The following is a 20,866-nucleotide window of genomic DNA, read 5'->3' as shown; positions in this document are numbered from 1 at the left end:
GAGCGATGAAAGTTGCCATTGTATCTCAATGGAGCTTTTTCCTCTGGCCCTCAGAGTTCCGTCGTCATGGAAACTCACTCACACACCTGCAGCGGCCGAAGTGCAGACACTTTGGTCACAATAAGTCCCATTGGATTATAATGGAGAACTTTGCCTCGAACAACGCACGATTTCTCCGGAACCGTAAATGGTAGAGACGTAATTTTTTCTGTGTTTATTTCGTAAAGTATAGGGGAAGAAGACTTGCTATCGGTTTTTGCTGGAAAAAGTTTAATAAAGGCGTAAAAAATTATGATCTAAAGGACATTTTTATGAAATTTCAGAAATCCTCTGAAAATGATCCCGAACAAATCGCTCTGGCTAAAAAAGTATAAGAGATATCAAAATAATTCTTTCACTGTGAGTATCAGCAGGCTTTTGATGACCATGTAGCTCATTTTCATATTTTTACAAAAATCGGTGTAGGCACAGCGACGATGTAAAAAAGTGGATGATGTGAGAAAATGCAGCTCCAAAGCGATTTCAGGATTTTGCACATTCGCTACTCCCGAACAAATTGTTCCTGTGGAAAAACCGTAACAGTTATCCACAAAATTCTTTTTTTGTGAGTGCCAGAAGGGTTGGGACATTCATGTGTGAAAGTCTCATGTCTGTACATAAAATGGTTTAGGAGTAGCGACGATGCGAAAACATGTGATGTTTTGGATTTTTAGACGTCATTTTTCAAAAGCGCTCCATAGGAAATGAATGGGGGAGGTTTCGGGTTTGTGTCGGTCTGAGGTGATTTGCGAAAAATCTATAAATGCCACACCAATGAGGGTTACATTTCCCAAATCCTGACAAAAATACCTACGTTTTGATGTATAATTTGTCTACGTAGAGTGAAAATTGAGCGAGTAAGGTCAAGTTGTTCGGAGTTTTGAAATCTTTAAAAAAGCTAGAGTGGCCCACTCTAGCGGTTGGAGAATTCCGTCATTGACTTTCATTGTAAACGATGATTTCTCTGATTTTTGGACATGAGCTTTGAGGAGTAACTGTGAAGAGACGATAAAAGATATCCACATCCCGTTTTCACTTCTGAGTAGGTCACAGATATATCTACAAACTGGAAGTTAAACGGTGTTCATAGGTGAAAGCATGGCGACACAGTACAGCTTTGAAAATGGTCCTTTTGAGGCTTTTTTGAGGCTTTATTTCTACCCGACTCCATTGATTATCATGGGTTTTTTGGGGTTTGGTTTTTCGCTAATTTTGTTGCCATGGTAACTCGAAATCCCAATCAAAGTAGTAGCACACATCTCGAGATCGAGCCACAGGTTTTGATGCCTATATTTTGGGGGTGCACGCTAAGTTTTGGGCCGTATTAATCGTGAAGGAAGAAAAATAAAGAATAACTAGAAAAATTTCTGAAGAAATTTAGCAAGGCGCCTGCCACTTGGTGCGTACCGTACCATCAGAAATAGCAACAGGAAGCAACACTGCGAATTTAAGGTTCCTACGGTCTTCACAGCCCTCGCAGCGGCCGTTGAAAGGTGCCATGTTAAGTCAACGGACCTCCTAGGAGCCTCTTGCTAGCAGCGTTGTCATGGAGACTCACTGACAGCTACAGCCCTCTCTGTCTGTAAAGGCAGAAGAACTCTGGCAAAGCAGCTGTTGGTAGGACCTTCCTAAAGCTATTTCCGGTTAGCAACATGCTAACGGTTAGCCGCTAGCATGGCTGTGTTCAGTATCACCAGGTGATGTTACTCTGTTAGTTTGGTTGAAATCCTGTACTGAGAAGTGCCTAAAAAGGGAGAAAATCCTAAAATTCACCAAATCTGTCAAGCAGAAGTTTGTACAGGCTTCCTAGAGCTACTTCCGGTTAGCAACATGCTAACCGTTAGCCGCTAACATGGTTGTGTTTGGTATCACTGGGTGAGTGTACTCTGTTAGTTTGGTCCAAATCCTGTACTGGGATGAGCCTTAAATAGGGAGAAAAAACGTCGTTTATAACGTTGCCATGGTAACTGAAAATGGCGGGTGGTACAAAAAAATACTTAATGGGATCAGCACACATGTTTTAATATACACTGTGGGGATTATAACACAAAATCTTAGTCAACCACGCCGGGTTTCGAACCCACGACCTCTTGCATGCAAAGCCTGCACTTTCCCTCTGAGCTATACTGTAGCGCCATATATGGGCATGCATCATTGGGAAGATAAGGGGTTTGGTCCCCCATTGAAAAGCATTGGATGTTTGACACCTCATAGCTTGGAGATGCTTGATGCGACGTAACCCAAATTTCTTGTGTAGCTTTCTCTCTAAAGTAAGAACAGACTCTGTGAAGCAGAAGTTGGTGATACCTTCCTAGAGCTACTTCCGGTTAGCAACATGCTAACCGTTAGCCGCTAACAAGGTTGCGTTCAGTATCACCGGGTGATTGTACTCTGTCAGTTTGGTCCAAATCCTGTACTGGGAAGTGCCTCAAATAGGGGTGCCAATACTTAATGTCACCAAACGTGACCAAAGTTCATGGGACAGATTGGCCTCCTTTAGCAACTCAGCCTCACCACATCTGGGCCCAGAACTCAACATTTGACCAAAATGGTGTGTAGTGCCATTTCCCACATGTGTGTGGTGCTGTATTGGCCAATTGGGTCGTGTCTGGGCATCATGCCAGGTCCTTTTGGAAGCAAAGGCCCAATAGGAAAGCATGTAAAATCAAAATGGGACAGAAAACTGACACATGGCTGAAAGTCACATGAAAATTTTAAAATGTTAGGAGGAAGTGACTGTGCGAATTTCAGATTCCTACATTAATCACAGCCGCTGCAGCGGGCGTCGAAAGTTGCCATTGTATCCTAAAGGACCTTCTCCCTCTGGCCCTCAGAGTTCCGTTGTCATGGAAACTCACTCACACACCTGCAGCGGCCAAAGTCTCTGCACCAAAGTGCAGAGACTTTGCTCACAATAAGTCCCATTGGATTATAATGGAGAACTTTGCCCCGAACAACGCTTGATATCTCTTCATCCGTAAATGGTAGAGACGTAATTTTTTCGGCGTTTAGTTCGTAACTGATAGGGGAAGAAGAAAAGCTATCGTTTTTTGCTGGAAAAAGTTTAATAAAGGCGTAAAAAATTATGATCTAAATGGGATTTTTATGGATTTTTAGAAATCCTCTAAAGAGGGTCCCGAACAAATCTCTGTAACTCAAAAAGTATAAGAGATATCAAGATAATTCTTTCACCATGAGTATCAGCAGGCTTTTGAGGACCATGAAGCTCATTTTTATGTTTGTACAAAAATCGGTGTAGACACAGCGACGATGTAAAAAAGTGGATGATGTGGGAAAATGCAGCTCCAAAGCGTTTTTAGGATTTTGCACATTCGCTACTCCCGAACAAATTGTTCCTGCGGAAAAACCGTAACAGTTATCCACAAAATTCCTTTTTTGTGAGTGCCAGAAGGGTTGGGACATTCATGTGTGAAAGTCTCATGTCTGTACATAAAACGGTTTAGGAGTAGCGACGATGCGAAAACATGAGATGTTTTAGATTTTTAGACGTCATTTTTCAAAACCGCTCCATAGGAAATGAATGGGGGAGGTTTCGGGTTTGTGTCGGTCTGAGGTGATTTGCGAAAAATCTATAAAGGCCACACCAACGAGGGTTACATTTCCCGAATCCTGACAAAAATACCTACGTTTTGATGTAAAATTTGTCTACATAGAGTGAAAATTGAGTGAGTAAGGTCAAGTTGTTCGGAGTTTTGAAATCTTTAAAAAAGCTAGAGTGGCCCACTCTAGCGGTTGGAGAATTCCGTCATTGACTTTCATTGTAAACGATGATTTCACTGATTTTCGGACATGAGCTTTGAGGAGTATTTGTGAGGAGACGATAACAGATATCCACATCCCGTTTTCACTTCTGAGTAGTTCACAGAAATATCTACAAACTGGAAGTTAAATGGTGTTCGTAGGTGGAAGCATGACGATACAGTACAGCGTTGAAAATGGTCATTTGGAGGCTTTTTTGAGGCTTTCTTTCGAGCCGACTCCATTCATTCCTATGGGTTTTTTGGGGGTGGTTTTTCGCTAATTTTGTTGCCATGGTAACTCGAAATCCCAATAAATGTAGTAGCACACATCTCGTAATCGAGCCGCAGGTTTTGATACCTATATTGTGGGGGTCCACGCTACGGTTCGGGCCGCATTAATCGTGACGGAAGAAGAAGTAAAGAATAACTAGAAAAATTTCTGAAGAAATTTAGCAAGGCGCCTGCCACTTGGTGCGTACCGTACCGTCAGAAATAGCAACAGGAAGCCACACTGCGAATTTCAGCTTCCTACGGTCTTCACAGCCCCCGCAATGGCCGTCTAAAGGTGCCATGTTAAGTCAATGGACCTCCTAGGAGCCTCTTGCTAGCAGCGTTGTCATGGAGACTCACTGACAGCTGCAGCCCTCTCTGTCTGTAAAGGCAGAAGAACTCTGGCTAAGCAGCAGTTGGTAGGACCTTCCTAAAGCTATTTCCGTTAGCAACATGCTAACGGTTAGCCGCTAGCATGGCTGTGTTCAGTATCACCGGGTGATGTTACTCTGTTAGTTTTGTTGAAATCCTGTACTGAGAAGTGCCTAAAAAGGGAGAAAATCCTAAAATTCACCAAATCTGTCAAGCAGAAGTTTGTACAGGCTTCCTAGAGCTACTTCCAGTTAGCAACATGCTAACCGTTAGCCGCTAACATGGTTGTGTTTGGTATCACTGGGTGAGTGTACTCTGTTAGTTTGGTCCAAATCCTGTACTGGGATGAGCCTTAAATAGGGAGAAAAAACGTCGTTTATAACGTTGCCATGGTAACTGAAAATGGCGGGTGGTACAAAAAAATACTTCTTGGGATCAGCACATATGTTTTAATATACACACTGTGGGGATTATAATACAAAAATCTTAGTCTGCCACGCCAAGTTTCGATCCCAGGACCTCTTGCATGCAAAGCCTGCACTTTCCATCTGAGCTATACTGTAGCACCATATATGGGCATGCAGTATTGGGACCATAAGGGGTTTGGTCCCCCATTGAAAAGCATTGGATGTTTGACACCCGATAGCTTGGAGATGCTTTATGCCACGTAGCCCAAATTTCTTGTGGAGCTTTCTCTCTAAAGTAAGAAGAGACTCTGTGAAGCAGAAGATGGTGAGACCTTTCTAGAGCTACTTCCGGTTAGCAACATGCTAACAGTTAGCCGCTAACATGGTTGTGTTCAGTATCACCGGGTGATTGTACTCTGTCAGTTTGGTCCAAATCCTGTACTGGGAAGTGCCTCAAATAGGGGTGCCAATACTTAATGTCACCAAACGTGACCAAAGTTCATTGGTCAGATTGACCTCCTTTAGCAACTCAGCCTCACCACATCTGGGCCCAGAACTCAACATTTGACCAAAATGGTGTGTAGTGCCATTTCCCACATGTGGGTGGTGCTGTATTGGCCAAGTGGGTCGTGTCTAGGCATCATGCCAGGTCCTGTTGGAAGCAAAGACCCAATAGGAAAGCATGTAAAATCCAAAATGGGACAGTAAACTGACACATGGCTGAAAGTCACATGAAAATTTTAAAATGTTAAGAGGAAGTGACTGTGCGAATTTCAGATTTCTACATTAATCACAGCCGCTGCAGTGAGCGATGAAAGTTGCCATTGTATCTCAATGGAGCTTTTTCCTCTGGCCCTCAGAGTTCCGTCGTCATGGAAACTCACTCACACACCTGCAGCGGCCGAAGTGCAGACACTTTGGTCACAATAAGTCCCATTGGATTATAATGGAGAACTTTGCCTCGAACAACGCACGATTTCTCCGGAACCGTAAATGGTAGAGACGTAATTTTTTCTGTGTTTGTTTCGTAAAGGATAGGGGAAGAAGACTTGCTATTGGTTTTTGCTGGAAAAAGTTTAATAAAGGCGTAAAAAATTATGATCTAAAGGACATTTTTATGAAATTTCAGAAATCCTCTGAAAATGATCCCGAACAAATCGCTCTGGCTAAAAAAGTATATAAGATATCAAAATAATTCTTTCACTGTGAGTATCAGCAGGCTTTTGATGACCATGTAGCTCATTTTCATATTTTTACAAAAATCAGTGTAGGCACAGCGACGATGTAAAAAAGTGGATGATGTGGGAAAATGCAGCTCCAAAGCGATTTCAGGATTTTGCACATTCGCTACTCCCGAACAAATTGTTCCTGTGGAAAAACCGTAACAGTTAACCACAAAATTCATTTTACTTGAGTGCCAGAAGTGTTGGGACATTCATGTGTGAAAGTCTCATGTCTGTACATAAAACGGTCTAGGAGTAGCGACGATGCGAAAACATGTGATGTTTTGGATTTTTAGACGTCATTTTTCAAAACCGCTCCATAGGAAATGAATGGGGGAGGTTTCGGGTTTGTGTCGGTCTGAGGTGATTTGCGAAAAATCTATAAATGCCACACAAATGAGGGTTACATTTCCCGAATCCTGACAAAAATTCCTACGTTTTGATGTATAATTTGTCTACATAGAGTGAAAATTGAGCGAGTAAGGTCAAGTTGTTCGGAGTTTTGAAATCTTTAAAAAAGCTAGAGTGGGCCACTCTAGCGGTTGGAGAATTCCGTCATTGACTTTCATTGTAAACGATGATTTCGCTGATTTTTGGACATGAGCTTTGAGGAGTAACTGTGAAGAGACGATAAAAAATATCCATATGCCGTTTTCACTTCTGAGTAGTTCACAGATATATCTACAAACTGGAAGTTAAACGGTGTTCGTAGGTGAAAGCATGACGACACAGTACAGCGTTGAAAATGGTCATTTGGAGGCTTTTTTGAAGCTTTCTTTCTACCCGACTCCATTCATTCCTATGGGGTTGTTTTGGGGTGGTTTTTCGCTTATTTTGTTGCCATGGTAACTCGAAATCCCAATAAAAGTAGTAGCACACATCTCGAGATCGAGCCACAGGTTTTGATGCCTATATTGTGGGGGTGCACGCTATGTTTTGGGCCGCATTAATCGTGAAGGAAGAAAAATAAAGAATATTAATATTAATAAAGAGACGCCTTTAGAGGTGAATAGTAATAGGCCCTGCCCATGCATTTGCATTGGGAGGCAGTGCTGTGTTTCGCACAGCACTGCCTCCTCATTGCAAATGCTATGGCAGGCGCCTAATAAATAGTCCGTTTAGAGGTGAATAGTAATAGGTGCCTCCATGCATTTGCATGGGAGGCAGTGCTGTGCTTCGCACAGCACTGCCTCCTCATTGCAAATGCTATGGCAGGCGCCTAACTAGAAAAATTTCTGAAGAAATTTAGCAAGGCGCCTGCCACTTGGTGCGTACCGTACCGTCAGAAATAGCAACAGGAAGTAACACTGCGAATTTCAGGTTCCTACGGTCCTCACAGCCCTCGCAGCGGCTGTTGAAAGGTGCCATGTTAAGTCAATGGACCTCCTAGGAGCCTCTTGCTAGCAGCGTTGTCATGGAGACTCACTGACAGCTACAGCCCTCTCTGTCTGTAAAGGTTGAAGAACTCTGGCTAAGCAGCTGTTGGTAGGACCTTCCTAAAGCTATTTCCGGTTAGCAACATGCTAACGGTTAGCCGCTAGCATGGCTGTGTTCAGTATCACCGGGTGATGTTACTCTGTTAGTTTGGTTGAAATCCTGTACTGAGAAGTGCCTAAAAAGGGAGAAAATCCTAAAATTCACCAAATCTGTCAAGCAGAAGTTTGTACAGGCTTCCTAGAGCTAATTCCGGTTAGCAACATGCTAACCGTTAGCCGCTAACATGGTTGTGTATGGTATCACTGGGTGAGTGTACTCTGTCAGTTTGGTCCAAATCCTGTACTGGGATGTGCCTCAAATAGGGGGAAAAAACGTCATTTATAACGTTGCCATGGTAACTCAAAATGGCGGGTGGTACAAAAAATACTTCATGGGATCAGCACACATGTTTTGATATTCACACTGTGAGGATTATAATACAAAACTCCAAGTTTTCCATACCGGGAATCGATCCCACGACCTCTTGCATGCAAAGTCTGCACTTTCCACCTGTGCTACACTGTAGCGCCATATATGGGCATGCATTATTGGAAACATAAGTGGTTTGATCCAAAATGGCACAGAAAACTGACACATGGCTGAAAGTCACATGGAAATTTTAAAATGTTAAGAGGAAGTGACTGTGCGAATTTCAGATTTCTACATTAATCACAGCCACTGCAGTGAGCGATGAAAGTTGCCATTGTATCTCAATGGAGCGTCTAGCTCTGGCCCTCAGAGTTCCGTCGTCATGGAAACTCACTGACACACCTGCAGCGGCCGAAGTGCAGACACTTATGTCACAATAAGTCCCATTGGATTATAATGGAGAACTTTGCCTCGAACAACGCACGATTTCTCCGGAACCGTAAATGGTAGAGACGTAATTTTTTCTGTGTTTATTTCGTAAAGGATAGGGGAAGAAGACTTGCTATCGGTTTTTGCTGGAAAAAGTTTAATAAAGGCGTAAAAAATTATGATCTAAAGGACATTTTTATGAAATTTCAGAAATCCTCTGAAAATGATCCCGAACAAATCGCTCTGGCTAAAAAAGTATAAGAGATATCAAAATAATTCTTTCACTGTGAGTATCAGCAGGCTTTTGATGACCATGTAGCTCATTTTCATATTTTTACAAAAATCGGTGTAGGCACAGCGACGATGTAAAAAAGTGGATGATGTGGGAAAATGCAGCTCCAAAGCGATTTCAGGATTTTGCACATTCGCTACTCCCGAACAAATTGTTCCTGTGGAAAAACCGTAACAGTTATCCACAAAATTATTTTTTCTTGAGTGCCAGAAGGGTTGGGACATTCATGTGTGAAAGTCTCATGTCTGTACATAAAACGGTTTAGGAGTAGCGACGATGCGAAAACATGTGATGTTTTGGATTTTTAGACGTCATTTTTCAAAACCGCTCCATAGGAAATGAATGGGGGAGGTTTCGGGTTTGTGTCGGTCTGAGGTGATTTGCGAAAAATCTATAAATGCCACACCAATGAGGGTTACATTTCCCGAATCCTGACAAAAATACCTACGTTTTGATGTATAATTTGTCTACATAGAGTGAAAATTGAGTGAGTAAGGTCAAGTTGTTCGGAGTTTTGAAATCTTTAAAAAAGCTAGAGTGGCCCACTCTAGCGGTTGGAGAATTCCGTCATTGACTTTCATTGTAAACGATGATTTAGCTGATTTTTGGACATGAGCTTTGAGGAGTAACTGTGAAGAGACGATAACAAATATCCACATCCCGTTTTCACTTCTGAGTAGTTCACAGATATATCTACAAACTGGAAGTTAAACGGTGTTCGTAGGTGAAAGCATGACGACACAGTACAGCGTTGAAAATGGTCATTTGGAGGCTTTTTTGAGGCTTTCTTTCTACCCGACTCCATTCATTCCTATGGGTTTTTTGGGGGTGGTTTTTCGCTAGTTTTGTTGCCATGGTAACTCGAAATCCCAATAAAAGTACCAGCACACATCTCGTAATCGCGCCACACGTTTTGATACCTATATTGTGGGGGTGCTCGCTACGGTTCGGGCCGCATTAATCGTGACGGAAGAAAAATTAAGAATAATAAATAATCCGTTTAGAGGTGAATAGTAATAGGTGCCTCCATGCATTTGCATGGGAGGCAGTGCTGTGCTTCGCACAGCACTGCCTCCTCATTGCAAATGCTATGGCAGGCGCCTAATAAAGAGTCCGTTTAGAGGTGAATAGTAATAGGTGCCTCCATGCATTTGCATGGGAGGCAGTGCTGTGCTTCGCACAGCACTGCCTCCTCATTGCAAATGCTATGGCAGGCGCCTAATAAAGAGACGCCTTTAGAGGTGAATAGTAATAGGTGCCTCCATGCATTTGCATGGGAGGCAGTGCTGTGCTTCGCACAGCACTGCCTCCTCATTGCAAATGCTATGGCAGGTGCCTAATAAGATATAGTCCGTTTAGAGGTGCATAGTAATAGGCCCTGCCCATGCATTTGCATTGGGAGGCAGTGCTGTGCTTCGCACAGCACTGCCTCCTCATTGCACATGCAAGGCAGGCGCCTAACTAGAAAAATTTCTGAAGAAATTTAGTAAGGCGCCTGCCACTTGGTGCGTACTGTACTGTCAGAAATAGCAACAGGAAACAAGACCGCGAATTTCAGGTTCTTACGGTCTTCACAGCCCCCACATCGGCCGTTGAAAGGTGCCATGTTAAGTCAATGGACCTCCTAGGAGCCTCTTGCTAGCAGCGTTGTCATGGAGACTCACTGACAGCTACAGCCCTCTCTGTCTGTAAAGGCAGAAGAACCCTGGCTAAGCAGCAGTTGATAGGACCTTCCTAAAGCTACTTCCGGTTAGCAACATGCTAACGGTTAGCCGCTAGCATGGCTGTGTTCAGTATCACCGGGTGATGTTACTCTGTTAGTTTGGTTGAAATCCTGTACTGAGAAGTGCCTTAAAAGGGAGAAAATCCTAAAATTCACCAAATCTGTCAAGCAGAAGTTTGTACAGGCTTCCTAGAGCTACTTCCGGTTAGCAACATGCTAACCGTTAGCCGCTAACATGGTTGTATTTGGTATCACTGGGTGAGTGTACTCTGTTAGTTTGGTCCAAATCCTGTGCTGGGATGAGCCTCAAATAGGGAGAAAAAACGTTGTTTGTAACGTTGCCATGGTAACTGAAAATGGCGGGTGGTACAAAAAAATACTTCATGGGATCAGCACACATGTTTTAATATACACACTGTGGGGATTATAATACAAAACTCTTACTCTCCCATGCCGGGAATCGGTCCCACGACCTCTTGCATGCAAAGCCTGCACTTTCCATCTGAGCTATACTGGAGCGTAATATATGGGCATGCATTATTGGGACCATAAGGGGTTTGGTCCCCCATTGAAAAGCATTGGATGTTTGACACCTCATAGCTTGGAGATGCTTTATGCCACGTAGCCAAAATTTCTTGTGGAGTTTTCTCTCTAAAGTAAGAACAGACTCTGTGAAGCAAAAGTTGGTGAGACCTTTCTAGAGCTACTTCCGGTTAGCAACATGCTAACCGTTAGCCGCTAACATGCTTGTGTTCGGTATCACCGGGTGAGTGTACTGTGATAGTTTGGTCCAAATCCTGTACTGGAAAGTGCCTCAAATAGGGGTGCCAATACTTATTGTCACCAAACGTGACCAAAGTTCATGGGTCAGATTGGCCTCCTTTAGAAACTCAGCCTCACCACATCTCGGCCCAGAACTCAACATTTGACCAAAATGGTCAGTAGTGCCATTTCCCACATGTGGGTGGTGCTGTATTGGCCAATTGGGTCGTGTCTGGTTATCATGCCAGGTCCTGTTGGAAGCAAAGGCCCAATAGGAAAGCATGTGAAACCCCAAATGGGACAGAAAACTGACACATGGCTGAAAGTCACATGAAAATTGTAAAATGTTAAGAGGAAGTGAGTGTGCGAATTTCAGATTCCTACATTAATCACAGCCGCTGCAGCGGGTGTCGAAAGTTGCCATTCTATCTCAATGGAACGTCTCCCACTGGCCCTCAGAGTTCCGTCGTCAAGGAAACTCACTGACACAGCTGCAGCGGGCCAGTCTAAAAAAGTGCAGACACTTGGTGTCCAAGTCTGCCTATTGGATTATAATGGAGAACTTTGCCTCGAACAACGCACGATTTCTCCGGAACCGTAAATGGTAGAGACGTAATTTTTTCTGTGTTTATTTCGTAAAGGATAGGGGAAGAAGACTTGCTATCGGTTTTTGCTGGAAAAAGTTTAATAAAGGCGTAAAAAAATTATGATCTAAAGGACATTTTTATGAAATTTCAGAAATCCTCTGAAAATGATCCCGAACAAATCGCTCTGGCTAAAAAAGCATAAGAGATATCAAAATAATTCTTTCACTGTGAGTATCAGCAGGCTTTTGATGAACATGTAGCTCATTTTCATATTTTTAATAAAATCGGTGTAGGCACAGCGACGATGTAAAAAAGTGGATGATGTGGGAAAATGCAGCTCCAAAGCGATTTCAGGATTTTGCACATTCGCTACTCCCGAACAAATTGTTCCTGTGGAAAAACCGTAGCAGTTATCCACAAAATTCATTTTTTGTGAGTGCCAGAAGGGTTGGGACATTCATGTGTGAAAGTCTCATGTCTGTACATAAAACGGTTTAGGAGTAGCGACGATGCGAAAACATGGGATGTTTTGGATTTTCAAACGTCATTTTTCAAAACCGCTCCATAGGAAATGAATGGAGGAGGTTTCGGGTTTGTGTCGGTCTGAGGTGATTTGCGAAAAATCTATAAATGCCACACCAATGAGGGTTACATTTCCCGAATCTTGACAAAAATACCTACGTTTTGATGTATAATTTGTCTACATAGAGTGAAAATTGAGCGAGTAAGGTCAAGTTGTTCGGAGTTTTGAAATTTTTAAAAAAGCTAGAGTGGGCCACTCTGGCAGTTGAAGAATTCCGTCATTGACTTTCATTATAAACGATGATTTCACAGATTTTCGGACATGAGCTTTGAGGAGTACTTGTGAGGAGACGATAACAGATATCCACATCCCGTTTTCACTTCTGAGTAGTTCACAGATATATCTACAAACTGGAAGTTAAACGGTGTTCATAGGTGAAAGCATGGCGACACAGTACAGCGTTGAAAATGGTCATTTTGAGGCTTTTTTGAGGCTTTCTTTCTACCCGACTCCATTGATTATTATGGGTTTTTTGGGGGTTGGTTTTTCGCTAATTTTGTTGCCATGGTAACTCGAAAACCCAATAAAAGTAGTAGCACACATCTCGAGATCGAGCCACAGGTTTTGATGCCTATATTGTGGGGGTGCACGCTAAGGTTCGGGCCCCATTAATCGTGAAGGAAGAATAATAAAGAATAAGATATAGTCCGTTTAGAGGTGCATAGTAATAGGCCCTGCCCATGCATTTGCATTGGGAGGCAGTGCTGTGCGAAGCACAGCACTGCCTCCTCATTGCACATGCAAGGCAGGCGCCTAACTAGAAAAATTTCTGAAGAAATTTAGCAAGGCGCCTGCCACTTGGTGCGTACCGTACCGTCAGAAATAGCAACAGGAAGTAACACTGCGAATTTCAGGTTCCTACGGTCTTCACAGCCCCCGCAGCAGCCGTCGAAAGGTGCCATGTTAAGTCAATGGATCTCCTAGGAGCCTCTTGCTAGCAGCGTTGTCATGGAGACTCACTGACAGCTGCAGCCCTCTCTCTGTCTGTAAAGGCAGAAGAACCCTGGCTAAGGAGAAATTGATAGGACCTTCCTAAAGCTACTTCTGGTTAGCAACATGCTAACGGTTAGCCGCTAGCATGGTTGTGTTCAGTATCACCAGGTGGTGTTACCCTGTTAGTTTGGTTGAAATCCTGTACTGAGAAGTGCCTAAAAAGGGAGAAAATCCTAAAATTCACCAAATCTGTGAAGCAGGAGTTTGTACAAGCTTCTTATAGCTACTTCCGGTTAGCAACATGCTAACCGTTAGCCGCTAGCATGGTTGTTTTCAGTATCACCGGGTGATTGTACTCTGTCAGTTTGGTCAAAATCCTGTACTGGGATGTGCCTCAAATAGGGAGAAAATATGTAGTTTATAATGTTGCCATGGTAACTCAAAATGGCGGGTGGTACAAAAAAATACTTCATGTGATCAGCACACATGTTTTGATATACACAATGTGGGGATTATAATACAAAACTCCAAGTCTTCCACACCGGGAATCGATCCCACGACCTCTTGCATGCAAAGCCTGCACTTTCCATCTGAGCTACACTGCCATATATGGGCATGCATTATTGGGACCATAAGGGGTTTGGTCCCGCATTGAAAAGCATTGGATGTTTTCACCTCATAACTTGGAGATGCTTTAGGCAACGTGGCCCAAATTTCTTGTTGAGCTTTCTCTCTAAAGTAAGAACAGACTCTGTGAAGCAGAAGTTGGTGAGACCTTCCTAGAGCTACTTCCGGTTAGCAACCTGCTAACCGTTAGCCGCTAACATGTTTGTATTCAGTATCACCGGGTGAGTGTACTCTGTCAGTTTGGTCCAAATCCTGTACTGGGAAGTGCCTCAAAAAGGGGTGCCAATACTTAATGTCACCAAATGTCACCAAAGTTCATGGGTGAGATCAGCCTTCTTTAGCAACTCAGCCTCACCAAATCTGGGGCCAGAACTCAACATTTGACCAAAATGGTGTGTAGTGCCATTTTCCACAGGTGGGTGGTGCTGCTTAGGCCCGGGGGGGGGGGGGGGGGGGGTCGTGTCTGAGCATCCTGCCATGTCCTTCACCTCATAACTTGGAGATGCTTTAGGCAACGTGGCCCAAATTTCTTGTGGAGCTTTCTCTCTAAAGTAAGAACAGACTCTGTGAAGCAGAAGTTGGTGAGACCTTCCTAGAGCTACTTCCGGTTAGCAACATGCTAACCGTTAGCCGCTAACATGTTTGTATTCAGTATCACCGGGTGAGTGTACTCTGTCAGTTTGGTCCAAATCCTGTACTGGGAAGTGCCTCAAAAAGGGGTGCCAATACTTAATGTCACCAAATGTCACCAAAGTTCATGGATGAGATCAGCCTTCTTTAGCAACTCAGCCTCACCAAATCTGGGGCCAGAACTCAACATTTGACCAAAATGGTGTGTAGTGCCATTTTCCACAGGTGGGTGGTGCTGTTTAGGCCCGGGGGGGGGGGGGGTCGTGTCTGGCTATCCTGCCATGTCCTGTTGGTGTCAGAGGCCCAATAGGAAGGCATGTGAAAGCCAAATAGTGAGAGAGAATTCACACATGCCTGATTTCACTTTGAAAATATAAAATGTTAAGAAGAAGTGACTGTGCGAATTTCAGATTTCTACATTCATCACAGCCACTGCAGTGGGTGTCGAAAGTTGCCATTCTATCCCAATAGAGGCTGTCCCTGACCTGTAGTTACCTCTGGCCAGCAGAGTTCCGTCGTCATGGAAAGTCACTTACGCCTGCAGCTGGCGGGTCTACTGAAGTGCAGACACTTTGCGTCAGACTCTGCCTCATTGGAATAAAATGGAATTATTATTACTATTATTATTATTAATTTTTTTTGGGGGGGGGTAAAGCCAGTAGGCTTGGTGGGTGGGCTGGGGGAGGTGGAGTTGTTGGTCCTGGTGGGTGGTTGGCTGGCGGGCCCTGCGGCCTCTCCCCGGCCCCCGGGCTATGGTGGTGCCGCTGGAGGGGCCCCTTTCTCCGGGTGGGGCTTTCGGGGAGCGGGGGTGCCTATTGGAGTCAGTAGGGGAGCTGGCTCCCTGGGTTGGCTCCCCAGTCCTTTGCTCCCCATCCCCGGACTCCTCCCTCTGCCTGCTCCATCACGCCGCCACACATGTAGGTCCTTGGGGAGGGGGGTGTTACAGGAGGTTGCCACCTTCTGGTGACGTCCCTCTCCCCAATTTTATCATGCATTTTAGACACTTTATTTCAAATATTTTCACAATGCACATTCATGTAGGCCACGATATGGGGGGGGTGGGGGGAAGACGTGTGGGCCTCGCCTCGGGCGGCTCCCTTCACCCCCTCTCGCATTTAGACATTGAGGGTTCTGGGTAGTTGCTTGGAGGGGGGGCACTGGCACCAGCTTCCTTCCGGAGGAGGGGTGGGCTGTGCCGTGCACCCCCTTCGGTGCTCCCAGTTTTAAAACACACCTGAGATCAAAATGCAACAACACAACATCTGAGCGGGCGTAGGGAGGATCGGGGGTCTTTTTGCACACCCCCGATCTTCGATTGCGGCACGGAGTCTGGGGACTGGAGGAGGTGCGGGCCACTGGGTCCGGGGGTCTTGGCAGGGGGCTGCTGCGGGTAGCCGGCGGCTTGCCGGGTCTGGGGCTGACGCCTCTGCTCTCCCCAGAAAGGGATGGGGGGCAGGGGTGGCTAGGGTAAGGTCGGGTGGGAGGGGTTTTATTAGGTATATAGTGGGTGAAGGGGGGGTTCTAGTCGGGTGGCCTGTACGGGTCGTGTTGGCCCCCCCTCTTTGGGGGGCCTGATCCGGGGGGCGTCTGGTCCGGGGGCGGGGCCGGGGGTCGGGCACAGGCAGTCGTATTGTTGAATTGTGGTGACCCCCCCCCCACTTGGGATTTTTGGATGTGAATGCTATGTGGGAATGTGTGTACAGCATCCTTTTTTGTGTCTGTGTGTGGCGAGTGGGGCACAAGGGAGGGATGGTGTGAATTAGAGTTGTTGTTTTTTTTCCAGGTACTAGCCTGGTCCGCTCCCTCTCCCAAGAACATCTCAAGTCTCCGATAGGTGCAGAGCCCATCCCCGGGGGGCGGCCGGGGCCCCTGCCGCGGGGGCGGGGCGCCCCTGGGGCGCAAATCAAGCGGAGCATTATGGCGAAAGCTGTTTGCTCCACTTGTGAAAGCAAAATCTGTCGAGCTCTATTTGGCATTAAGATATCAATTCTTATTGCCACATTGCTAGACAGGACACTGGGGAAGAAAAAAAAAAGGAATAAAATGGAATACTTTGCCTTGCAGGTGTGAGTGAGTCGCAATGCCTACACCAATTTTTGTACAAACATAAAAATAAGCACAGTTGTCCTCCAAAGCCGGCTGATACTCACAGTGAAGGAATTATTTTGATATCTCCTATACTTTTTCAGCTAGAGCGATTTGTTCGGGACCCTTTTTAAAGGATTTTTGCATATCCATAAAAATCCCATAATCATAATTTTTTATGCCTTTATTAAAATATTTCCAGCAAGAACTGATAGCTTGTCTTCTTATCCTATCTGTTACGAAATAAACGCAGAAAAAATTACGTCTCTACCATTTACGGATCAGGAGATATAAAGTGTTGTGCAAGGCAATGTTCTCCATTATAATCCAATAGACAGAGTCTGACGCTAAGTGTCTGCACTTCAGAGAGGCCAGCTGCAGGCGTGAGTGAGTTTCCATGACGACGGAACTTTGCTGGCCAGAGGTTACTCCAGGTCAGAGGACAGGCTCTATTGCAGGGGTGTCAAACATATGGCCCGCGGGCCGGATCCGGCCCGCCGAACAGTTTAGTCCGGCCCGGTGGCTAAATGCATTGTCATTATTAAAAAAAATAATGGCTTTTTTTCAGTGTCCTGTCTGGCAATGTGGCAATATGAATTGTTGTCTTAATGCCAAAAAGAGCTCATCAGATTTGACTTTCACAAGTGGAGTAGAACTGCTTTTTCCGTTGTGCTCCGCTTGATTTATGAATGTGAATAATTTTATGATTCATGCGGGGAATATCTCAAATGATATGGACACTACAATGGAAAAGTAGGAGAGGAAAGGAATAACAAGAAAAAAAAACAAAAGGTGAAAGAAAGAGGAGATAAAAGGAAGAGAATGATAAAACAATTATTGAAAAAAAACATGTACTTCGTTTAATTGAAAATCTGCAGTTCTTATATTGTCCACGAGGGGCGCTGTGTTTAAATCAGCAGATGGTAGCACTGAGCTTCAAATGTGGAAAATTTATTTTAAATAATTTCTTAATTTTTATCTGTTTGATGTATTTTGTCATGCAGAACAGTGTTTTTAAGTTCCAAAAATGTGACTAAATGTTTTTCAACATTGTACAATCACTGTGATCAGTTCTTATGCATAATGCATTTAAGTAAATGTTTAACTGAGTAAAAGTATTGTTGAAATTGCACATACTTTTCTTAAAACGCTGAGGTTATTCATAATATATTGTTTAAAGTGAAATTAATTTAACATAAAAATCAACAACAAGTCCACTTTTATTAGTTCTATTTAATCTTGCAATGAGTTTACTCGTGTGGCCCTCTTGAGATCAGATTAAGCTGTATGCGGCCCCTAAACCAAAATGAGTTTGACACCCCTGCTCTATTGGGAAAGAATGGCAAACTTTCGACACCCACTGCAGTGGCTGTAATGAATGTAGAAATCTGAAATTCGCACAGTCACTTCCTCTTAACATTTAAAATTTTTCAAGTGATTATCAGGTATGTGTGAATTTTCTGTCACTTTTTGGATTTCACATGCTTTCCTAATGGGCCTCTGCCTCCAACAGGACCTGGCAGGATTCCCAGACACCACACCCCCGGCCTAACAGCACCACCCACCTGTGGGAAATGGCACTACACAATTATTGACCTTTCCACATAAATTATACATCAAAACGTAGGGATTTTTGTCTGGATTCAGGAAATGTAACCCTCATTGGTGTAGCAATCATAGATTTTTGGCAAATCACCTCAGAGCAACACAAACCCGAAACCTCCCCCATTCATTTCCTATGGAGCGGTTTTTAAAAAATGACGTCTGAAAATCCAAAACATCACATGTTTTCGCATCGTCGCTACTCTTAAACCGTTTGATGTACAGGCATGAGACTTTCACACATGAATGTCCCAACCCTTCTGGCACTCACAAAAAAGGAATTTTGTGGATAACTGTTACGGTTTGGCAGCAGGAAGAATTTGTTCGGGAGTAGGGAATGTGCAAAAATCCTGAAAAATGCTTTAGAGCTGCATTTTTCCACATGATCCACTTTTTTACATTGTCGCTGTGCCTGCACCGATTTTTGTACAAACATGAAAATGAGCTTCATAGTCCTCAAAAGCCTGCTAATACTCACAGTGAAAGAATTATTTTGATATCTCTTATACTTTTTGAGCTACAGCGATTTGTGCGGGACCATTTTTAGAGGATTTTTGAAATTCCTTAAAAATCCCGTTTATATCATAATTTTTTACGCCTTTATTAAAATATTTCCAGCAAAAACCGATAGCAAGTCTTCTTCCCCTATCCGTTAAGAAATAAACACAGAAAAATTTACGTCTCTACCATTTACGGATCAGGAGATATGGAGCGTTTTGCGAGACAAAGTTCTCTATTATAACCCAATGGGACATATTCTGAGCAAAGTGTCTGCACTTTGGTAAATGGCCCGCTGCAGGTGTGAGCAAGTTTCCATGACGACGGAACTCTGCTGACCAGAGTGACAGGCTCCATTGGGATAGAATGGCAACTTTCGACACCCACTGCAGTGACTGTGATGAATGTAGGAATCTGAAATTCGCACAGTCACTTCCTCTTAACATTTTTAAATTTTCAAGTGATTATCAGCCATGTGCCACTTTTCTGTCCCATTTTGGATTTCACATGCTTTCCTATTGGGCCTTTGCTTCCAATAGGACCTGGCATGATGCCCAGACACGACCCAATTGGCCAATACAGCACCACCCACCTGTGGGAAATGGCGCTACACACCCATGTTGGTCAAATGTTGAGTCTGGGCCCAGATGTGGTGAGGCTGAGTTGCTAAAGGAGGCTGATCTGACCCATTAACTTTGGTCATGTTTGGAGACATTGAGTATTGGCACCCCTTTTTGAGGAACTTCCCAGTAAAGGATTTGGACCAAACTGACAGAGTACATTCACCTGGTGATACTGAACACAACCCTGTTAGCGTCTAACGGTTAGCATTTTGCTAACCGGAGGTAGCTCTATGAAGGTCCTACAAACTTCTGCTTTACAGAGTCTGTACCTCCTTTATACAGAATGCTCCCACAATACATTTGTGCCTTGTCGCGTAAAGCATCTCCAAGTTAGGAGGTGTCTAATATCCAATGCTTTTTCAATGGGGCGAAACCCCTTATACTCCTAGAAAGCAGGCTTACATATGGCTACAATATATTCAAGTTTGAAATTCTACTTCTGCTTTGTTAAACGATTCAGTGTTTAGAATGAATTAGGAAATGTTTGGTGCCATTTCCTCAGTTTTTCTTCTTCTAATCATTCAGCTATTGTTCTTTCATGTTCAAATTCTTCAACTCTTTCAAATTCTTCAATTTTTTCAACTTCTTCAACTTTTTCAACTTCTTCAATGCTTTTCAGCAATTTTTTCTCTTTTTCAAAGATCTTCTGCATCTTTTGCTCAATCATTCAGCTATCTGCATTCACAGTGCATTTTCGCAGGAAATGCAAATTTTTCTAGTTATTATTATTACTGTGAATGCAGTAGGCATTCACAGTTCTTGAGATCCTGTTTCTCTATAGTACTGTGAATGCAGTAGGCATTCACAGTTATTGAGATCCTCTTTCACGTTTTTACTGTTTAAAGTTTGATTCACTTCTCCTCTTACAGTTTTTGTCCGATTTCAACCATTCAACTTTTAAACTATTGAGCTTTCTTCTGGAATCGATGGCTATATCTTTTTGTACTTTTAACTTTTCAACTTTTTAAAATATTCAGCTTTTATTGCAAATTTTCAGCTTTTAATTTCTCCCATAGGAAATAAATTTAATTCACTAAAATTCCGCTCTTTTTCAGCTGCTTTTTGACAGCTTACTGCTTCAGCCTACTTTTCAGCTAGAAACGCCATTCAACTTTTAAAATGTAGTGATATCTTTCAGCTATTATGGTATATTTCAGCTTTTTCATATATTTTACCATTTTCATATAGTACCTCCTTAAAATAATTTTGGCTTTTCAAGAAATTCAGTCAAATAATATGCGTTGCTATGGTCGTCAAGGAGGCAGTTATAGATGTGCACACTGTAGAAATTCAAACAAATTCTTCTTCTCTGAACAACTTCTTACTCGCTCAATTTTTACCCTACCCACATAAATTATACATCAAAACGTAGGAATTTTTGTGTGGATTCAGGAAATGTAACCCTGAGCGATTGTGAAAAATGACACCTGAAAAATTCCAAACAACACATGTTTTCAAATCGTCGTCTACTCCTAAACCGTTTAATATACAGGCATCAGACTTTCACACATTCAAGTCCAGACCCTTCTGGCACTCACAAAAAAGGAATTTTGTGAAATAACTGTTACGGTTTGG

The sequence above is a fragment of the Fundulus heteroclitus genome, unplaced genomic scaffold (assembly GCF_011125445.2).
Source record: "Fundulus heteroclitus isolate FHET01 unplaced genomic scaffold, MU-UCD_Fhet_4.1 scaffold_84, whole genome shotgun sequence".
In the NCBI taxonomy this organism is placed as follows: Eukaryota; Metazoa; Chordata; class Actinopteri; order Cyprinodontiformes; family Fundulidae; genus Fundulus; species Fundulus heteroclitus.
The sequence above is the reverse complement of the archived record's forward strand: the minus strand, read 5'-3'. Positions refer to the sequence as shown.